The 18,537-nt window shown below is 40.4% G+C and overlaps 1 long non-coding RNA gene across 2 annotated transcripts in view; it reads left to right on the top strand.

Moving 5' to 3' along the window:
* The window catches only part of LOC120584459 (uncharacterized), a 70,677-nt gene that overhangs the window by 27,469 nt on the left and 24,671 nt on the right, over window positions 1-18,537 (top strand). The window contains exons 2-3 of one of the 2 annotated variants that reach the window (XR_005648040.1): window positions 3,524-3,615; window positions 4,646-6,866. The exons of the other annotated variant lie outside the window; for it this stretch is intronic. This is a non-coding gene — a long non-coding RNA (uncharacterized LOC120584459). Of the gene's footprint in view, window positions 1-3,523; window positions 3,616-4,645; window positions 6,867-18,537 lie in introns of those variants that run through there. 2 annotated transcript variants of the gene reach the window in all.

The following is an 18,537-nucleotide window of genomic DNA, read 5'->3' as shown; positions in this document are numbered from 1 at the left end:
TTTCTGTCTGACTTATTTCGCTTAGCATGATTATCACGAGATCTATCCATGTCGTCGCAAATGACAATATTTCATCTTTTCTTATGGCTGAGTTATATTCCAATATATATTTGTACCACAATCATCTCATAGAATACTTTGGTTGCTTCCATTTCTTGGATGCCATGAAGAATGCTACTGTGAACATTGGTGTGCCTATATCTTTGCTGATAAATGTTTTCAGTTTTTTTGTGTGTAAATACCCAGAAGAGGGATTGCTAGATTATATGGTAATTCTTAGTTTTTTGAGGAAACTCCATACTGTTTTCCATAGTGGTTGTACCAATTTTCAGTCCTACCAGCTGTGTATGAGGATTCCTTTTTCCTCACAACCTCTCCAACACTTGTTATTACTTCCTATTGATGACAGCCATTCTAACAGGTGTGAGGTGGTATCTCATTGTAGTTTTGATTTGCATTTCCCTAATAGCTAGTGAAGTCGAGCATCTTTTCCCATGTCTGTTGGCCATTTGTATGTCTTCTTGGGGGAAGTGTCTGTTCAGGTCCTCTGCCCATTTTTTAATTGGATTATTTGCTTTTATTGTTGTTGTTGGGTTGTATGAGTTCATTGTATATTTTAGATATCAGGCCCTTATCAGAGGTGTCATTTGCAAATATATTCTCCCATTAGGATGGTTGCCTGTTTGCCTTGTTGACAGTTTCTTTTGCTGTGCTGAAGCTTTTTTAGTTTGATATAGTCATTCATTTATTTTTGCTTTTACTTCCTTTGCTTTTGAGGCCCAAATCATAAAATTCTCTCTAAGTCCAAGGTCCATGTGTTTAGTATCTGTGTTTTCTTCTATGCAATTTATTGTTTCAGGTTTTCTATTCAGGTTTTTGATCCATTTTGAGTTAATTTCAGTGTGTGGTGATAGACACCAGTCTAGTTTCATTCTTTTGCAGGTGGCTTCTCAGTTTTCCCAGCACCATTTGTTGAAGAGGCTTTCCTTTCTCCATTGCATGTTTTTGGTTCCTTTGTTAAAAATTATTTGCACATATATATGGGGGTTTACTTCTGGACTCTCAGTTTTGTTCCACTGCACTGTGTGTCTATTTTTCTGCCAATACCTTTATTATTGTCCCTTTGTAGTATAATTTGAAGTCAGGCAGTGTGATACCTCCAGCCTTGTTCTTTTTCCTCAAGATGGCTTTAGCTATTTGGGGTCTTTTGTGCTTCCATACAAATCTGATGATTTTTTTTGTTCAATTTCTTAAAAAAAAAAAAAAGCCAATGGTATTTTGATGGGGATTGCGTTAAATCTGTATAATACCTTAGGTGATAAGGTCATTTTAACTATGTTGATTCTTCCAATTCAAGAACATAGAATATCTTTTTATTTCTTTGTGTCTTCTTCAATTTCTTTTAATAGTGTCTTATAGTTCTCAGTGTATATAGGTCCTTCATGTGTTTCGTCGGTTTATTCCTAGGTGTTTTATTCTTTTTGTTGTGGTTGCAAAAGGAAAAAAAAAATCATTTCTTTTCTTAAAAATTCATCATTAGAGTATAGGAATACTATTGATTTTTAAACATCGATTTAGTATCCTTTTTTTTTCCATTTCAGTTTTTCGTCCTGTGTTGCTTTCTCTCCTTAAAACTTGAAAGAGAACTAAAGCTAAAAGAAAAAAAAAACCCCAAAACCCCGGCATATTCCATGATCTTCAGTTCCCAGAAAGGGGCTGTTCCTTATTGCAGCGTACCCTTTAGCTCTCTACCTCGTATGCCGCTTAGAGTATCCCTTTGAATGCATGGGTGTGGCCAGGATCACCAAACCAGGGTGATTTTTCCTGCCAAACTCTGCTTAGTAACTAGCAGGGGGAAGGCCCAGTCCAAAGTGAAGTAGCACTGTTACCCAGGGGATCAGAATGATTTGGTAGAATCATTGCAATCAGCAGGTCTCCGTTCATGAATTCCCCTGTCCGCTCTGATTTGGGTGTGATGCTCCAGGACTCTGGGGACAGTGTTCAGAGTGGGCTTTTTCTGGAAGTGATTTTCACTGCCCACTGAGCTGTGGAGATCAAGGTTTTGTCATAACCTTTGGCTTATGTGGGCAGATGACATCTTGGACCCTCACCCATGGCCTGTGTAGTTTCAATAGCCCTTTGCGGAGCCTGCAGGCGTTTGTGTCTTTAAAGCCCCTTGCTGCTGAGGTAATCGTGGAGAGAAGAAAGCTAAAGCCCAAAGCTAAAGCCCTAGAGCTTTACCCACCCCGCCCCTGCCCCCTGCAAATATTAACAAAACAAGGATGTTATTAAATTACCAATCCTGGCTCCAATTGGATATTTGCCAAGAATTCCATGCTTCCACCTCACATAATAAGTTTTATTTTTCTTTTGGGGCTTTGTTTTCTGAATCAGTTTACTTCTTCGTGGTTCCATAATCACCAAATGGAATTTTCTCTATCTTTCATCCTTCATCATTAGGGGAAATATACAGTATCATTTTCTGGAAGAAATAAATATCTCAAAATGAAAGACAATATTTAGTGACCAAAAATCCCCCAAGAGTACTACTTTTCTGATGAAGCAGAACTGGAAGTGATTAAGGGCTCAGTGCATTAAAACAACGAGCACTCAACATTCATTCCTTCATTTTCATAAGAAAATCAAACATCCTCTTTTAAATAAGTCAGGGGCCGCTTCACAAATCTTTTAAGTGAGCCATAGATAAGTGCATCTGCGTGGTTTGAGGAAACGCAGAGAGGAAATTAAAAATGTTTATTTTATTGAACTAATATTCCCCACTGGAGATTAAAGTAGCGAATCGAGCCCACAACTCTTAGGTACAATTCAACAGTTTAGTTTTTATTTATTTAGTTCCTCACTGTCAACTTGAAGTTGAGTAAAAGTTTTAAATTATAGCTTACTAAATACTTGTAAGTATGTTCCTTTAATAAAAATGGGGTTGTCTCCAATTGTGTTTTCAGATAGAAATATACTTATTTTTATTTGATTTGATTTTATTTGAATTGGTGTTTTTTTTATAGATTCAGAATTTGAAATTCCTGAGAATCTTTAGGTTGACTAAAATTTTGGTATGTTATAGAGAATTATGATTTGAAGATCATATATTTTGATCATGCCAGTTTGGAAAATTTCTTATGCCATTTTGTAATGTATTTCATAAGAAAATGTTTTTAAAGGCATTATTTAAAAATCAAGGCTAGCTACGTCCATTTTAGACTGCTACCTCTTAGCTATTTCAATCAGAGTACATTGTTTAAGCTTGGTGTGGTCAGTTTAATCATCAGTGTCTTCATCATGGGTGTACAACTGCAGGACTAAATTTTATTTTAGATTTATAAATTAAAGGAAAACTGGAATGCAGATGTATTCATTCCCCTGAGGTAGCCATGTTTTTCTCAGATCAGAAGCTACAATAGCTAAGTTTCAATGAGTAGTTACTATGTTCCAGGCAACAGACTAAAGAATTTTCTGTCAGTTATTTCATGGGATGCAGAGACAGTTACTGTTTTACATTTTACAGGTGAGGAAATTGACAACTCAAAGAAGGTACCTAAATTTTGCACAGGCCCCTCACTGGCAAGTGGCAGAACTGGGTTGCTCCTGAGATGTCAGGTTGGTTCTCTCCATTGGATGTTTTGGGGTTTCTCTTATAACAGGCAGAGATCTGGGTACTTAAAGGTGGTCTTCACACTCCCAGGGCAGAAGGCAATAAGTGAAAACGCAAGGCCAGATTCCCATCCTCTTCTGCTTCATAGAAATTCCCCTGCAAAATAACTATGCATTTCAAGCAGCCTGTTCCATGGAAAAGCGTGGGCACGCACTCAATTCCCAGTGTGCTTTCTCCCAGAGGTTCTTCCACAAGATTACAAAGACTGGGAACCTAGCCCATTATTAATATTTTTAAAAAGTTATTCTGGCTTCTTTCAGGGCCATATCAGTTTCAAAGATCGCTGTCAGGGTGGGAGCAACTGAAGTTGAAATGGCCTGCATGCTAAATGTAGCCTCAGAGCGGAAACTGTTCTGCACAGTTGAAAAGCCGGTAGAATATTCATAGAAATATAATATGAGCACAGGATACCAAGTCGGTGTCAAAACTTTGTTCCAAACCATATTTGCTATTTGTAAAACTGGGTCCCCCAGCATGGCTGAGGATAAAGTAAGAGGGTGGAGTGGGATGGGTTACAGTATGCCTTGAGCCAGGTCTGTGGGTTGGGGCGGGGTCCCTTCCCCCAGGATGGAGGGTCTCTCTCCACAGAAATTAAGGTTCTGGGGACAGGGAGAGGTCATGAGGTTTGGTTGAAAACCTCTGCCCACTCTAAGAGGATCACCTTTGCCTCAGATATGGAAATCGTTCTTCATGATGCCGCCTAAACTATGTGGTCGATTTTGAAATAGAAACTACGGAAAAATCTGTATGAAAATCATTGTGCAGTGTTTTGCAAATGCAGAAGTGACACCATTTGCTTTTTCTTTGAAAGTCTACCGATCAGGATATTGTTAAAAAAATCATGGCAGTATAGACCCTGATGAGTATCATCTTCAGATGCTGGAATTATGTCTTAAAAGAAACCAAAGGGGCCATCTACTGATAACCTAAATTTCCTTTTAAGAATTAACAAACCTCTCTCATTTTTCCCCCTAGGAACTCTACTCATCTGTAGTTAATCTAAGAATTAACATTTAGCAAATTATCACTTCAGTGCCTTAAATGAGGTACGTGCCTGGTGGCTCAGTTGATTGGAACCCTGTGCTAATGAGGTCACGAGTTCAGTCCCCAGGAGGGCTGGTTCACTTCCCCGTGATCCCACTCTGAACCCCAGCCGGGCCTGCATATGAACACTGGTCACAAGTGGCCTTCTGGGGAAGAATCAACACAAATTCTGGGGGATAAAAAATCGTGGGGAAAAATCAACTCAAAGCAGATGCGTTAACTTAGAATATGACAGTGATCCCACAGGGTTGCAAAATGGTGCTCCACAGGCTGAAAAGACTTCTTGCCCGACTATATGAGTGTCACACTTCCCAGGGGGTGGCTTCCACGCTGGGAAAACCAGCTCTGATGTGTGTGGGAGTTTCCGGTCATGCCAGTTAAAGGGGACTATCGTCCAGGAACAGTAGGAGGCTGGATATGTATTCAAGAGGCAGGCTCAGCTGGACACTTTAGGGGAATTTTGTTGCATTTTTACTAATCACTTATTCAAAAGATAAATCATTTTGGGCCTCCCGGGGAACATCTGTAGTCATGTAGCCCATGGGACCATTTCTCCCACAGCCAGGACACTCCAGCCATTTGTCTCAAGCTGGCAGGAGACGCAATAGCTGCGAGCTTTAAGGGCATGGGTAAATCTCACTCTATGCTTTCTCTCCATTGTCCACTCTCAGGAACCACTTTTTCAGATCCGGGTCCAGTTCCGAGGCTAAATCCCACCCAAGAGTGACTGGATGCGAATGCGTTGACATCCTCTTTGGGCCATTTCTTGGCTTTAGGGAAGAGCAATGCCCAGTGAATGCCTAGTTGTGCTTGGTGGCATTCACTGTTGAGACCAGCAACACCCATGGGATTTCTCCCATTTACTAAGAATACCTTCTTCAGGTAGAAGTCACTTCTTTTTCTTTAATTTTAGAAAAGTTTAATCACTGTATTTTATCACTTTGCAGAATGCTTTGTATATAGTGGAATTTCGATAAATATTTGTTGAAAGAATGAGTGGCTGAAAGAACCAAATGTAGAATTGGTTCCATTGAGACAAAGGCAATTTTTTAAATGTTATCATTTTCTTGTTTTTCTCCTTACAAAATATGTGGTTATTGAAAATAATTTAGAAAATAGTAATGAGCAGGTATTAAGAAAATAAAATCATCCTTAATGCCATCACTTAGAGATAATGTTTCTTGACATTTTTGATATTTTGGGGTATGTGATATTTATATCTATATGCAAATCTATTGTTATATGGGACTTGGTATGTATTATTGTGTAACTTTTTCCCAACCTATATCAGAAAGTTTTGTGCGATTTTATGTATTCTTTCCCATTATTACTTTTAGTGTTTTCAGAGCATTTTATTGAGTGACTTCAATTTAATCAGTCACATTTAAAACATCCTTGTAGCTTAAACTTTCTACCTGGCTTTGTTTACCTCTTTGGGATAAATTTCTATAAGAAGAATTAATTACGTGATCCCATGGTTTTCTAATTCGCTATCCGGCGGCGAATTATCAGTCAGAAAGGTGCCACCAATATGTACTTCTGCCTGAAATAATCCCGTGTACTTTCATGCTCCTCCTTTGCTGAACGGTCAGTATTATCATTCTTTTAAATATCGCTAATTCACAGGCAGAACATATATAATGTTCTTATCTTTGCATTTCTTTTATTAATAGTGAAATCGAGTGTTTTTTCATGTGGCCATTTTAATGTCTTTGCAAATTGCTTTCTAATGTCTTTTAAGATCTATCTATTCTGGGGGCCAATGCACTCACTCTTTTCTATTTTATAAGGCTATTGTAAGAATGAATTGAAACAACCTATTTGTATATGTTTGAAACCTACTATACACAACTGTGTTGATTATATTTGCATCCTGGTAGAGTGAGGGTCATTAGGAATAGTCACTTGGGCTGAGTAAATGGGTACTGAGAGAAGGCTTGAGAGAAGACTTGGGTAAGCTTTGAAGAGGAAAGACAGAGAGAGACACCTGTGGAGAAAGGGAACGAAGCCTTGGCCTAGAGATTTGTTATTTTGAGAAGGTCACCAGAAATAGATAAGGTCAGAAATAATACAGGAGCTGTCAGCTCGAAATGTGAGCCAGTTAAAAACAGAAGGAAACAAGAGGGCCAAGGAGTGAAGGGAAAACAGAGCCAGTGCCCAGGGGTGGTCTGTGGGCTGGGGGCTGGGGGTGGGGTGGGAGTGGGCAGGGCAGCTCCTCAGATGTCCCCACACCAGCAACTGAGAAAACACCAGCAGTGCTGATTCACTAAAGACCAAGTGTGACTTCACTAAAGATCAGTGTGACCAAGGCAAGTGTGACCAAGAACAGAAAAGGAAACCGGGACCATTGCACTCAAGTGGTCTTCTGGCCAGAGCACACCTGTGCTTTCCAGTAAGTCCCTGGAGTAACTATACCTGAGAAAGGCAAGCAAAATACATAGATAGGTGTAATCAAATAAAGATAAAATGACGCCCTAAAATTTTCCCGGAATGTAGATAATCCCACATATGTAAAATTACATATAATTATATACAAATGTGTCATTACATCTAAGTTTATTAGATATAAATATATTCTATATATTGTGTATATATTACATGATATAATTATATAAGTAACATAAATATAGGCACGGTAATGAGGTGGGACAGAGAGAAAGAATTATCTTTGCTTTTATTCACAACTTTAAGTGATGTTTTGCTTGTTACAACTAGTATATATTTTCTCTCTATTTTTAAAAAGATCCAATAAAGAAACACATTTTATGACTAAAAAGGTGTCTGTGCAGTGAGTGTGGCCTGTGCCTGTCCACTCTGCAGCACGATGGGAATTCATTCGGCAACAGGAGCTGAAGTTCTGGGCTGTCACTGGAGCCTGGGCTCACTCAGATAGAGGAGCCCCAGGAAGCACCTGAGAGTCACACCTGGGCTCTGAAGGGCACTGAGTTCATCACCATCTCACACTTAGATGACAGGGTGGAAGCCGTGCCTCCTTGACAGGCAGGACCTTAGCCAACGGGTAAGACATTTCTCAGGCTAGGAGTAAACTCAGGCCTTCCTTCCAGAACAGGTGTGCATCGCTGTCCCTCAGGGAAGAAGTACGGATTAATTGCATGGGAAAGCACTCGAGCTTGGTGGAGGAGGAAAAATGAGAACTGTTCTTCAGTTCCAGGGCTGCCACTGTGGCCGATGCAACAAAGTATCTGACTGGGGTTTTATTTTATTTTACAGCAGGTAGAACCACTTTAAGGCATCAGTGTTTCCTGTGTCTTTCACATGCCAGGCACTGTGCTGAGGCCTGGGACAAAGTTGGGGAACGGGACTGAGTTGACCTCTGACTTTCCAGAGGCTACCGTTGAGTTGGGGAGATAGATGGCACATAAGGGACCAAGCAGAGGGAGTGTCACACATGATAATGACTGCTCTGAAGGGAACCAACAGGAGAAGGAAGATCAGGGCTGGACCATTTTGGGTGTAGAGGATGTGGATGGTCTTTCTGAGGAGGGGACGTCTGAGCAGAATCAAGAATGAAGAGATGGGGCCAGCAGGTGAATAACCAGCCGGGGGACCCTGGAGGTGGGACCACAGCGCAGCCTCCTCCAAGGGTATATGAAGAGCAGTGAGCGTGGAGAAGTTGGTCAGGATGAGGTTTGAGAGGCCAGGAGGCATCATCAGGTCCTGCTCTGCCTCCGATGTGGTTCATATTTAGGAGTTTGATTTTATCCTAAGTGCAAAGGCCAGGTAAAGTGGGCGTAGAAATCCAACATCATAATGCAGAAACAAAGCCTCAACTCGGCGTGTGTAAAGATTTGTTGAGTGAGTGCACAATTTATAAAAATTGATGTTCCATGCGTGGAAAACACCTATTTTATTTTTGAACTTTGGTTTTGACTTCTATCACCTGAAACATCACTCCCATTTAGATTTATTTTTGCTAAAAGACCAAGCCAGAGTGGTGGAAACACAGTAAAATGTCTGATGTTGAGAAATGTGCCTGAAGTTAAAGGAAAAGTTAACGAGACACAGTCCCCGCAGCATGAATTGTGTGAGGTGCTTTCACAAACGGGGTCTCGTCCCATCTCTAGCATCAGCCCGCATGCTGGGCTGAGCAGGAAGTACTACTGTCTCCAAAGTGCCGATGAGGAACAGTCTCCGAGAAGTGGAAAAAGACCCCGTGCCCCTGTGAGCTGTCTCAGGAAGAGTGCCTCTGTTCCAGTGACCTTTCTGTGAGGCCAGGGCAAAGGGTGGCCATGGCACACGGAGCTGCTTAGGTTCCCTCTGGTGGCCCCAGGGGCTCTTGCTGTCGTAGTCTATGGGAACAGGAAGGAGCTCACCGGTGGTCATGGGCAGCCCCTGGTGGCACTGTGGGGCACCCAGGAACCCTGGCTGGTGTCTGCTCACCAGGTAGACAGGGACTGGGCCCCTAATTTCAGTCTGTGACCATCCAATAGCCACCTCCTACACCTCATCAGGGCTCCCAACTCTTGAGGTTGGGGAGAGGCCCAAGGAGATCAATGGAAGGTTTAACTTTCTCCTCTCATCTCAACACTTAATAGCATGGGGCCATGATGATTTTGGATGTGTCACCTGTTTGAGGATTAGCATTTGGGTCCTCCGTCATTCTGGAGTCTTTGCCCATCATGCTACTCCTCCTTGAACTTGTGTGCCAGGGTGTCTGCTGTGGTCACTAGAATCACTAGAACCTTTGTTGTCAGAGGTTCAGGAGGGCATTGGCATTTTGGGGCACACACGTGGCATTCAGACTAGTTAGGGCAGATCTCCAGCTGCCTTGGATTCTGTTTCCTGGCAGGGTCCCCCTGGGAACTCTTTTGGGCAAAACGACACTTTTGCAATTTAATCATCAGCATGTGGAATACAGTATTCCCTGACTGAGCTTGGATTGAAGGAACCCGTCATCTTTGAGTTCTAGCTCTTCTGAAAAGTGGCAGCTGCCGCCAGATGTGAACTTGACACTTGAAATTGGCAGATACCTGGGAGTTAGTGTGAGGTAGAAAAACAAACATGGGCTTCAGGGTTGATAGATCTGGATTTCAGACCCGCTCTGCACTTACTGTTGTGGGACGTTGGAACAGACAATTTGCATGATCTCTGTGAGGCCCATTTCTCCCTTTTTAAAATGGGGTAATATAATCTGCTTCATGATATATTGGTGGGGATTAAAAGAGGAGAATTAAAATATCTGGCCCACAAGGGACCCTCAAGAAACATTAGTTTCTATGTTCTTTTATCCTCAGTAATTTAATGACTCCTTCCAAAAATAGAACATCCTTTAGAGTAGAACCCTACTCATTTTTTGTTGATGCGACATCCGAAAGGATGTTAGATTCCTTTGTTTGGTTTGTGGTAAGTTGACCTTGCACTTTAAAGAGGGGAAAAAAGCAAACCTGTAGTACCTCAAACAACGAGCCTTTTGAAAGCCTGCATTGGACTCCGATTTCAAAGAATATTCTTATTAACATATTTTCTTATAAATGGAGTGCCACTCATCAAATATTTATAAGTAGTAGCCTGAGAAGCCAGCGCTGCGCTTGGCAAGCCTGGGGACGTATCCCACGTGCTCTGTGGGATGGCATAGGCAGGGGAGACCGTTTAATTTTGTGATATGGTTTGGGGGCTCCAGCGTGAGCTAGTCTTGGCATGGTTTCCCCAGGATCTGGGCCTGTTCTGGAGCGTTCCAGGACTCCCACGCAGCCGGTCCTCGCAGGCGACTCTCTTTGAAGTCACGGGGAGCTCTTTGAATGGAAAACATACACAACGGGGTATTGATGCAAATAAGAATGAGGCCTGATGTACGTGGGGGAATAAAGGTGACTCTTACCCCAAATATTAGCTCTTTAGCCCAGAAACTATGATTTGATTATTAAATAAAAGAGCCCCCTCCCCATCCCAATCTACCACCCAAGCTCCACCGTCCACTTGCTCAGGAAATGATGAACCTGCTAATTACCTGAGAGTTTAATTAAGCAACAGATATAGACAGTGCAGGGCTCTGTTTTTGCTTTAAACATATCAATAAAATAAACATTCTCAATTCCAGGGCAACTTGCTCAATAAAAAAAATAAACATTACTACCTTTTGAAATATCACTCATGGAGTGTGATAATTTAGAAAAATATCTCTATTAGAGACAGTTAGAGATATGTTTTGGTTGGAAATGCAATCGCCGATGGAGCACAAAGCTGCAATTTGTAGACAGGTTAAGTAAATTAAATCACTCACTGTCTTTTTTTTTTTGCTTCCAATGGCTGTAAAAGTTAAAGTAATTTGCAAAGAAAATGCTCAGTTTGAATTGGTTTGTAATATCTGTTAATGATCTTTTAAAAAATCCACTTATTCACAATCCTGTGCCTAAGGGAATTCCAGTGTGCTATCAGAAAAATTTCTGAAGTCTAAAATGTCATTAGCTAGTGATTTCTTTGAAGTAAAAAGCCCTGAAAAATAAATTATATAAGGTATACAAGTGCGCAGGACAATCACTTTGATGAATAATATCTGAGTTTTTCATACCTAAAAATGCAACAATTGAAATCCAAGCTGCAAAATGATAGAGCTGTCTTTTGAATCACCTCTGTGTAGGCAACCTGCTCTGTTTATGTCACACATATATTGAACTCTCCCATATATTTATAGATTGTTGATGCACAAACAGTAGTGTTAGGAACGATTTTGATGATACTCATTGTGTTTACCTTTTGGAAATACAAGGTGTTGCCTAAATACAGGCCTACAGGTGTTGTGTTGTCATCCAGGACTGAAACAATGGCCCATTTCAGTGCAGCTTCCCGGGTCCCAAAGCCAGGTGCTGTGAACTGGAGGTGCAAATACTGCTCAGCCCGGCCGATGCTTCCATATTAGATAACGGAGCTGCGAAACACTACACCAAAGGGAAAAATTTCTTCCTGACCCCAGCTGGCTATCAGTTTTTGCCTGGAAGCAGGGGAGTCTTTGTAATACAATATTAGTCAGTGTAACTGCAGATACTAGTTTGGCCGCTAAAAATAGCTAATCTTTTTTTTTTTTTTGGAGGGAGGAGTTGGATTTTACTAAACCGCTGGCTACAGGTTAATTATACACTTCATAAGAAAGCATTTCCTTGTAGCTAGCCTGAATTTGTTACCTTTTAATCCCACTTTATATAATAAGGCTAGAACTATTCGCATCTCCAGGGGGCCCTTCATTGTTGTCATTATTTTGTACGTTGGACCTTTAACTTTTTTTTTTCTCCTCACACATTACTCACCTCTTATCTAAACTGCAAAGGGTCCCCATTTTGTTTGTTTTTCCTCAAAGGGAAGACATTCTCTTCTTCCTAGGCCAGCCGATCTATAATTACGCATGGTTCTTCCTATTTTTTTCTCTGTAACTGATATCAGGGGAGCAGACTGAGTGGAGGTAAGAGCAAACCACAGACTGAGTTTAATAAAGTTATTCTATAAAGTATTCTGCATTAGTCCCTCCATTTACTTCACCTAAGAAGTGGAAATCAACGTTGAAAAACTTGTCTACAAGCTTTATTGGGGTTCCACGTGTGGAAGGTTGCAAAGAGCAGACCCACGCGACTTGATACATCACTGAGTGAGCACATCCTATACCGCATGACTGTGCTCCACTTCGATAGTTTTCCCAAGGGGTCATATCAGCTTGTACTCCCAGCAGCAGTAGGTGAGAGTCACGCTGCTGCACGTGCTGCTCACATTCGGCGTTCTCGAGTTTGTTGGTTTCGGTCATTCTGGTGGCACGTAGTTGAATCTCACTGTGATTTTATTTTGATTTCCCGGATGACTAATAAGTAGAGCATCTTTTCATGTATGTTGGTTGATTGGCTATTTTGTGAATGGGCTTTTCAAGTGGCTTGTTAATTTTTCTATTGTATTCTTTATCTTTTCCTTCTGATTTGTAAGAGATAGTTCTATATTCTGGATATGATCCTTTTTTGCTTGGATATATTGTGAATATCATATATTACTTAGGGCTTGAATTTTCACTCTATGGTATCTTTGGATGAACAGAAGATTTTAATTTTAGTGTGGTCTAATTTACCAATATTTTCCTTTATAGTTAGTGCTATCTATGTCCTATTTGAGAGAACTTTGCTTATGTCAAGGGCATGGAAATATTCTTTTATATTATCTTCTGGAGCTTTATTGTTTTACCTTTTACAGTTATGTCTATAATCCACATGGCACTGATTTTTGTATGTGGTGTGAGATTGGGATCAAGTTTGTTTTTTCCTCCATGATATCCACTTATCTGACTCCATTAATAGAAAACACTTTCTTCCCCCAGTACTCTGAAGTGATAATTTTGTCATAAATTAAGTATTCTCTTATTTATAGAATATTCATATAACATTTTCCTTTATTCTGTTAGTGTGGTGAATCATTCAAAGGTTTTTCAATGTTAAACCAATCTGATCTAAGCCCAACTTGGTTATGATGTATTATTTACATATATATTACTGCGTGTTTTGATAATTTTTACAATGTGTATAAATGAAATGTACCTGTAATTTTCCGTTAGTGTAATGTCCTTGTCAGGTTTGTTATCAAGGTATAGCTGGCTCATAAAATGAGTTGAGAAGTGTCTTTTTACATTCTTTAAAATATAAAAACATAAATGAGTCTAATCTAAATATAGTAATTATGTAAAATATAACATAAATATATATAAAATATACATAGTTTGTCCTCAGTATATTAGTTAGGGTTCTCCAGAGAAACAGAACTGATAGGATATATATAGATACATATATAAGAGCAGATTTATTATAGGAATTGGCTAGCACAATTATGTAGGCTGAGACATCCCCCAATCTGCTGTCTACAAGCTAGAGAACCAGGAAAGCTGGTGGTGTAAGTCATTCCAAGCCTGAAGGCCTGAGAAGAGTAGGTCAGGGGGTGCGGGATGGTGGTGATGGTTTAAGTCCTGGATGGATTCTGAAGTCCCAAGAACCAGAAGCTTTGATAGCCAAGGGCAGGAGAAGATGAATGTCCCAACTTAAACAAAGAGAGAAAATTCACCCTTTCTGGGCTTTTCTGTTCTAGTCGGACTTTCAGTGGTTTGGATGATGCCCACTGCATTGGAGAGAGACATCTTCTTTCCTTAGTCTATTGATTCACATGATAATCTCCAGAAATACTCTCACAGACACACTTAGAAGTCATGTTTTATCAGCTATCTGGGCATCCAGATGCCAGTCAACCATCACAGTACATATTCACCACAGTATTCTTTCATTCCAGGCTTTTGTGTATTTTAACTTAGACTTATAGCAGGAAACTGTTTTTGTGTGAGTTCTGCATGGTAGAGTACATAGAAGCTAGACTCTCTCCTCGGAGTTTTCATATGGCACGCAGCAGTATGCTCATATGCCCAAGGCTGAATTTGGTTACTGCATCTCAATTCTGGAACCATGAATAAGGCCCATCCTGGGTTTAAAGGAGAACCTATATGAGAAGAAGCTTTTTGGACATGGGACAAGCATTTACTTAGAGAATCTTGAGAGCCAATTTCATCTACTTTTGACCCCTTCAGTCACTGCTCCACAGAGGTTTTTAAAAATCTTTGATACTGTATATCACCCCATCTCTCCATTCCTACTTGCTGCTGTCCTAGTTCAAGGCCTTGTCATCTCTTTCCTTGATCATGGCATTTGTGGGGCACCTAGTCTCCATTTCATTGTCTTCTCAGCCATACAGTTTCTTTCTTTAAGATTGAGAGCTGGCCATGTTTCTGTTGTTGAAAACTGGTGGCTCTCCATTGCTTTGCAAGGTGAAGTCCAAGATCAAAAACACAGTGCAGAAATTCCTCTGTGACCTGGCTCTCACTTCCCTCGCCAACCTGTTCTCATGCTCCACTCTAGTCTTTGGCTTCACAATCCAGCAACTCTGTTTGCTTGCTGTTCACACTGTATCACCTGGGGTTCTTTGAGCCTGGCTCTTGCGTATGCTGATCTTTCTCCCTGGAATAGATTGTCCATGCCTTTCCTCTGGATTATTCATTCTTTCACAATCAGCTCAGGCCAGATACTCGTGACCCCACTCAGCTGGGGCTGCATTGTCACATTTTTGCCCATGCCTCTGTCTCTGTGTTTAGAGTGTGAACTCTTTGTGTGGGCCAGGTCTTAATCATCTTTGGACATCTAAAACTTGCTGTGTGCCGGTGGATAACAGGTGCTCAGTAAACTTTCATAGATGCAAGCAGAAGGAACAACACTGACTATTTGACTAGTTTGAGTTTCACTTCATTTCTTTTCTGGAAGCCAGAGATGAAATAAAATGGCCAGAATGCTGTGGCCAGAAGGGAGGCAGGAAAGCAAAAGCTATGGAGAGTCTGCAGAGACAAACTTCATATATGACTAAGTTCAGTTCAAATGATTAAAACTCTTATGATGAAATCTGCTTTTTGTAGAATAGAAGAGTGACAAGACTTTTCTATAAAGACAGACTTTTCCAGAGAAACAAATCTGAATAATTTACTCAAAGAATTTTAATGAAAAAAATAATCCTTTTAATAGGTAAATTGACAAATATCTTTCCCCTTTCCTCTTATTAATAAAAGAATTTACACAGAGACTCTACAAGAAATTGTGTAAGAGATTCACAAGGATCATTAAAGTCTCTACTAGACATTCACTTTCACGTAGTAAAATTGGCTATACACTCAAAACGGTATCACATAAAAACAGAGTTTCTGGGGCTCTTATATATGAATGGGTTTTAGTTGCACAGTGGTGCCATTCATTTTATTTGGCCCATTTATTGCAAGTACATTCTAAATTTGGCCTTAATTATTTTTCCTTTCACAAAAATATTTTGTGGGATCTTTTTGAGCCCTGACTACTTCCTTCTTGCCCCTTAAAACAGAATCCAGGAGCGTTATTTTTGTTCTCTTCTAATTAAAATAATTGCTTGGTTCCTTTTAACTAGATTCATGCAGTTATTAGCCTAATACATGGATGGGTGCCATGGGGTGCTTGAGAAACAAAATGAAAAGTGATCATGTAGCTTCACATGAAAAAGATTCTGTGATGCCAAGGAGCATTATTTCCTTCCAGACGGTGTTTTATAAGGGACTTTAGTAAACTTGCCCCCCCACTCCGCCCCTATATCCTTACTAAAAGACTATTAAATGAAAGAATCATTCTATTTTCTTTATTAGTTATACAGCAAATTCAGTACAATTTGAGGAGGGATACTTGGTATGCTGGATATGGCACAAAGACCTAGAGTCTGGTTTTAATCTCTGTCCCTGCTTTGTCTTTCAGAATAACTGGAATCGAAGGATTAATACTCAGTGTCCCCTCTGCCAGTTGGTCTTTATCAGAGGACAGTGTAGGAAGAGGGATAAAAATGGCTGGGTAGATGGGTTAATCAAGAGTTGTCAGGATCCTAACTGTAAATGGAAGTGTTAAAATAATGCTTTTGACATCAGGACTTTCTCAGTCGATGTAGTCCAAGGGTTTGGCAAACAAAGGCCCACATGCTAAATCTGGCCTGTTGACTGTTTTTATAAATAAAGATTTATTAGAACACAGCCACACCCATTTGTTTACGTATTGTCTACTGCTGCTTTTGTACTTCAACATGGAGCAGTAGTGACAAAGACCATGTGACCTACAAAGCCTAGAAGATTTACTGCCTGGTACTTTACAGAAAACATTTGCCGACTCCTGAAATGGTCTATCCAATTCACTGAGTATCTAATAAATACCTACTCCATGCTGGAAAATAATTTTTGCAGCAATTTTATAGTGGTCCTCATTTGATGAAATTCTGAAGGTCTCAGTAATGTGCTATGCTATGCATATTCAGTACATAGTACATTGGGGAAAGTAAGAAGAGATTTGGAGCAGGAAGTCATGGTTTGAGAAGAGGTTCTGCCATTATAGTCCAGTGGCAAGAAACTGATCATGGTTGGGTTCTTCTTTTGTCTGCTGCCTGGAAAAGAAGGTGCAGACGCGGCTGACTGTCTGGCTTGCAGTGCACATTTGTTAACTATTCAATACCTTATGGCCAACATTGTGGAGCTCTGCTTCCAGGCCAAAGATGCTACCAGTTGGTGGTTGGGAAGGTCAAGTGAAAGAATGTGAGCCCAAGTGTTTTCTAAACCATAAGGTGCTAGATCAGTGGCATAGATATTATGGATAAAAACATTAGAATAGGTGTTATTTCTATTTGGCATGTGAGACATGAGACTCAGATCGCTTACCCGAGATCAAATAGTATGTCAGCAGAAGAAATGAAAGCCAGGTCTCCTGGGTTTAAGTCACTGCCCTTACCAGGATACTGCATGCTTTAATACATCATGCTTCTTTTCATGGTTTCAGAAATGCTCAGTTCTTTAGTTCTTTCCTTCCTTCTTTCCTTCCCTTCCCTTTCCTTCCTTCCTTCCTTCCTTCTTCCTTCCTTCCTTCCTTCCTTTTCCTTCCTTCCTTCCTTCTTTCTCCCTTCCTTCCTTCCTTCCTTCCTTTCTTCCTTCCTTTTCCTTCCTTCCTTCCTTCCTTCTTTCCCTCTTTCACAGCTCAACAGCTCAACATTATTTAATAGCCTGCTATGAACTGGAAAAAGAGATGCATTTTTCAGGGAAGAGTGATGACTATATAAAGAAAAGCTGAAAAACTCTGAGAACAACTTTGGTCTTGGACCCCTGTGGCTGGAATCCTCTAGAAGTATATAGATTCTCCTCCTGACCTCCTGTGCTGCCCAAGGACGTGGTCCTTATTTGTGATGTGGAGACAGAGGAGATGGGATGGGAAAGGGAGAACAGTTCTGTCACTCAACAGAATGTTGCCTGACATGTTTTATGTAGTGTGTGTGTGTGTGTGTGTGTGTGTGCGCGCGCGCGCCTATCTGTGTGTGTGTGTCCATACCACCTAAGGAAAGAGAAGGAGGGACACTGAAATGCTGCTAGCAGGATGCACCAGCAACTACAGGATTGGGAGATTTGGAAGTTAAGACTTTGTACATAAAGTCCAAGGGCATTCTTTCAGAGACGTTCTCAGATATGAATTGTCTAATTAAACACCATATTAAAACATGCCGGAGGTGGACTTTACCATACTGTTAAATGCAATCTTCAGTCAGGTTGTATTCATTCAATGATTTGTCTTGTAATTTTTGAAATAACAATTATCAAATGTGCCTAGAGGAAGCAGCTTCAATCAAAATGTTGAATTTGCCTCCTCATGGTAGGAGAGCTGAAGTTCTTGACAGTTGCTAACCGTTTTTGGTGTTTGCCTTTTTAACAGGGAGGTTCACCTATATTTTCCTTATGTTCAACGTCATTGGCTTCTAGTTCTCTTCAGGTTTATCTGTGAACCTAAAAGTCATATGATTTTCTGAAACAAAGGTGCCAATGAAGTTGCCTCATAATAAAAAATTTCCAGAATCTTCAATTATGCGGTTGTCATCTGCAAAGACCCCTGAGAGGTTACAGTAGAGAATTTCACCATATTCTCCTCTTTACCCCCACATAAGTCAGTCACAGTCCTGCTGACTGACTTCAGGGATGGTGTTACCTGATTCTGCGATTCATCGTTAAAGCTATGTTTCTTCTCAGATAGTCCCAGGACCCAGGACGCTGCTGTTTTAAGAAACGTAATTTGTTTTGGCACACAAAAAGTATATTCATGGCAGGATTTAGCACTGATACAGATAACGCTTTTCGTCTGTGAGAAATTTGTAAACATTAACTAATTGATTTCACTTTCCTGTAATGGAGTGCCTTTTCTTCCATTTGCTATGGGAAAACCAATTTTTTCTAATTTCAGCCTTTTAGTAGGAATTCTACTGAAAAATTG

Source organism: Pteropus medius, unplaced genomic scaffold, assembly GCF_902729225.1.
Source record: "Pteropus medius unplaced genomic scaffold, Ma_sr-lr_union100, whole genome shotgun sequence".
In the NCBI taxonomy this organism is placed as follows: Eukaryota; Metazoa; Chordata; class Mammalia; order Chiroptera; family Pteropodidae; genus Pteropus; species Pteropus medius.
The sequence above is the reverse complement of the archived record's forward strand: the minus strand, read 5'-3'. Positions and strand labels throughout refer to the sequence as shown.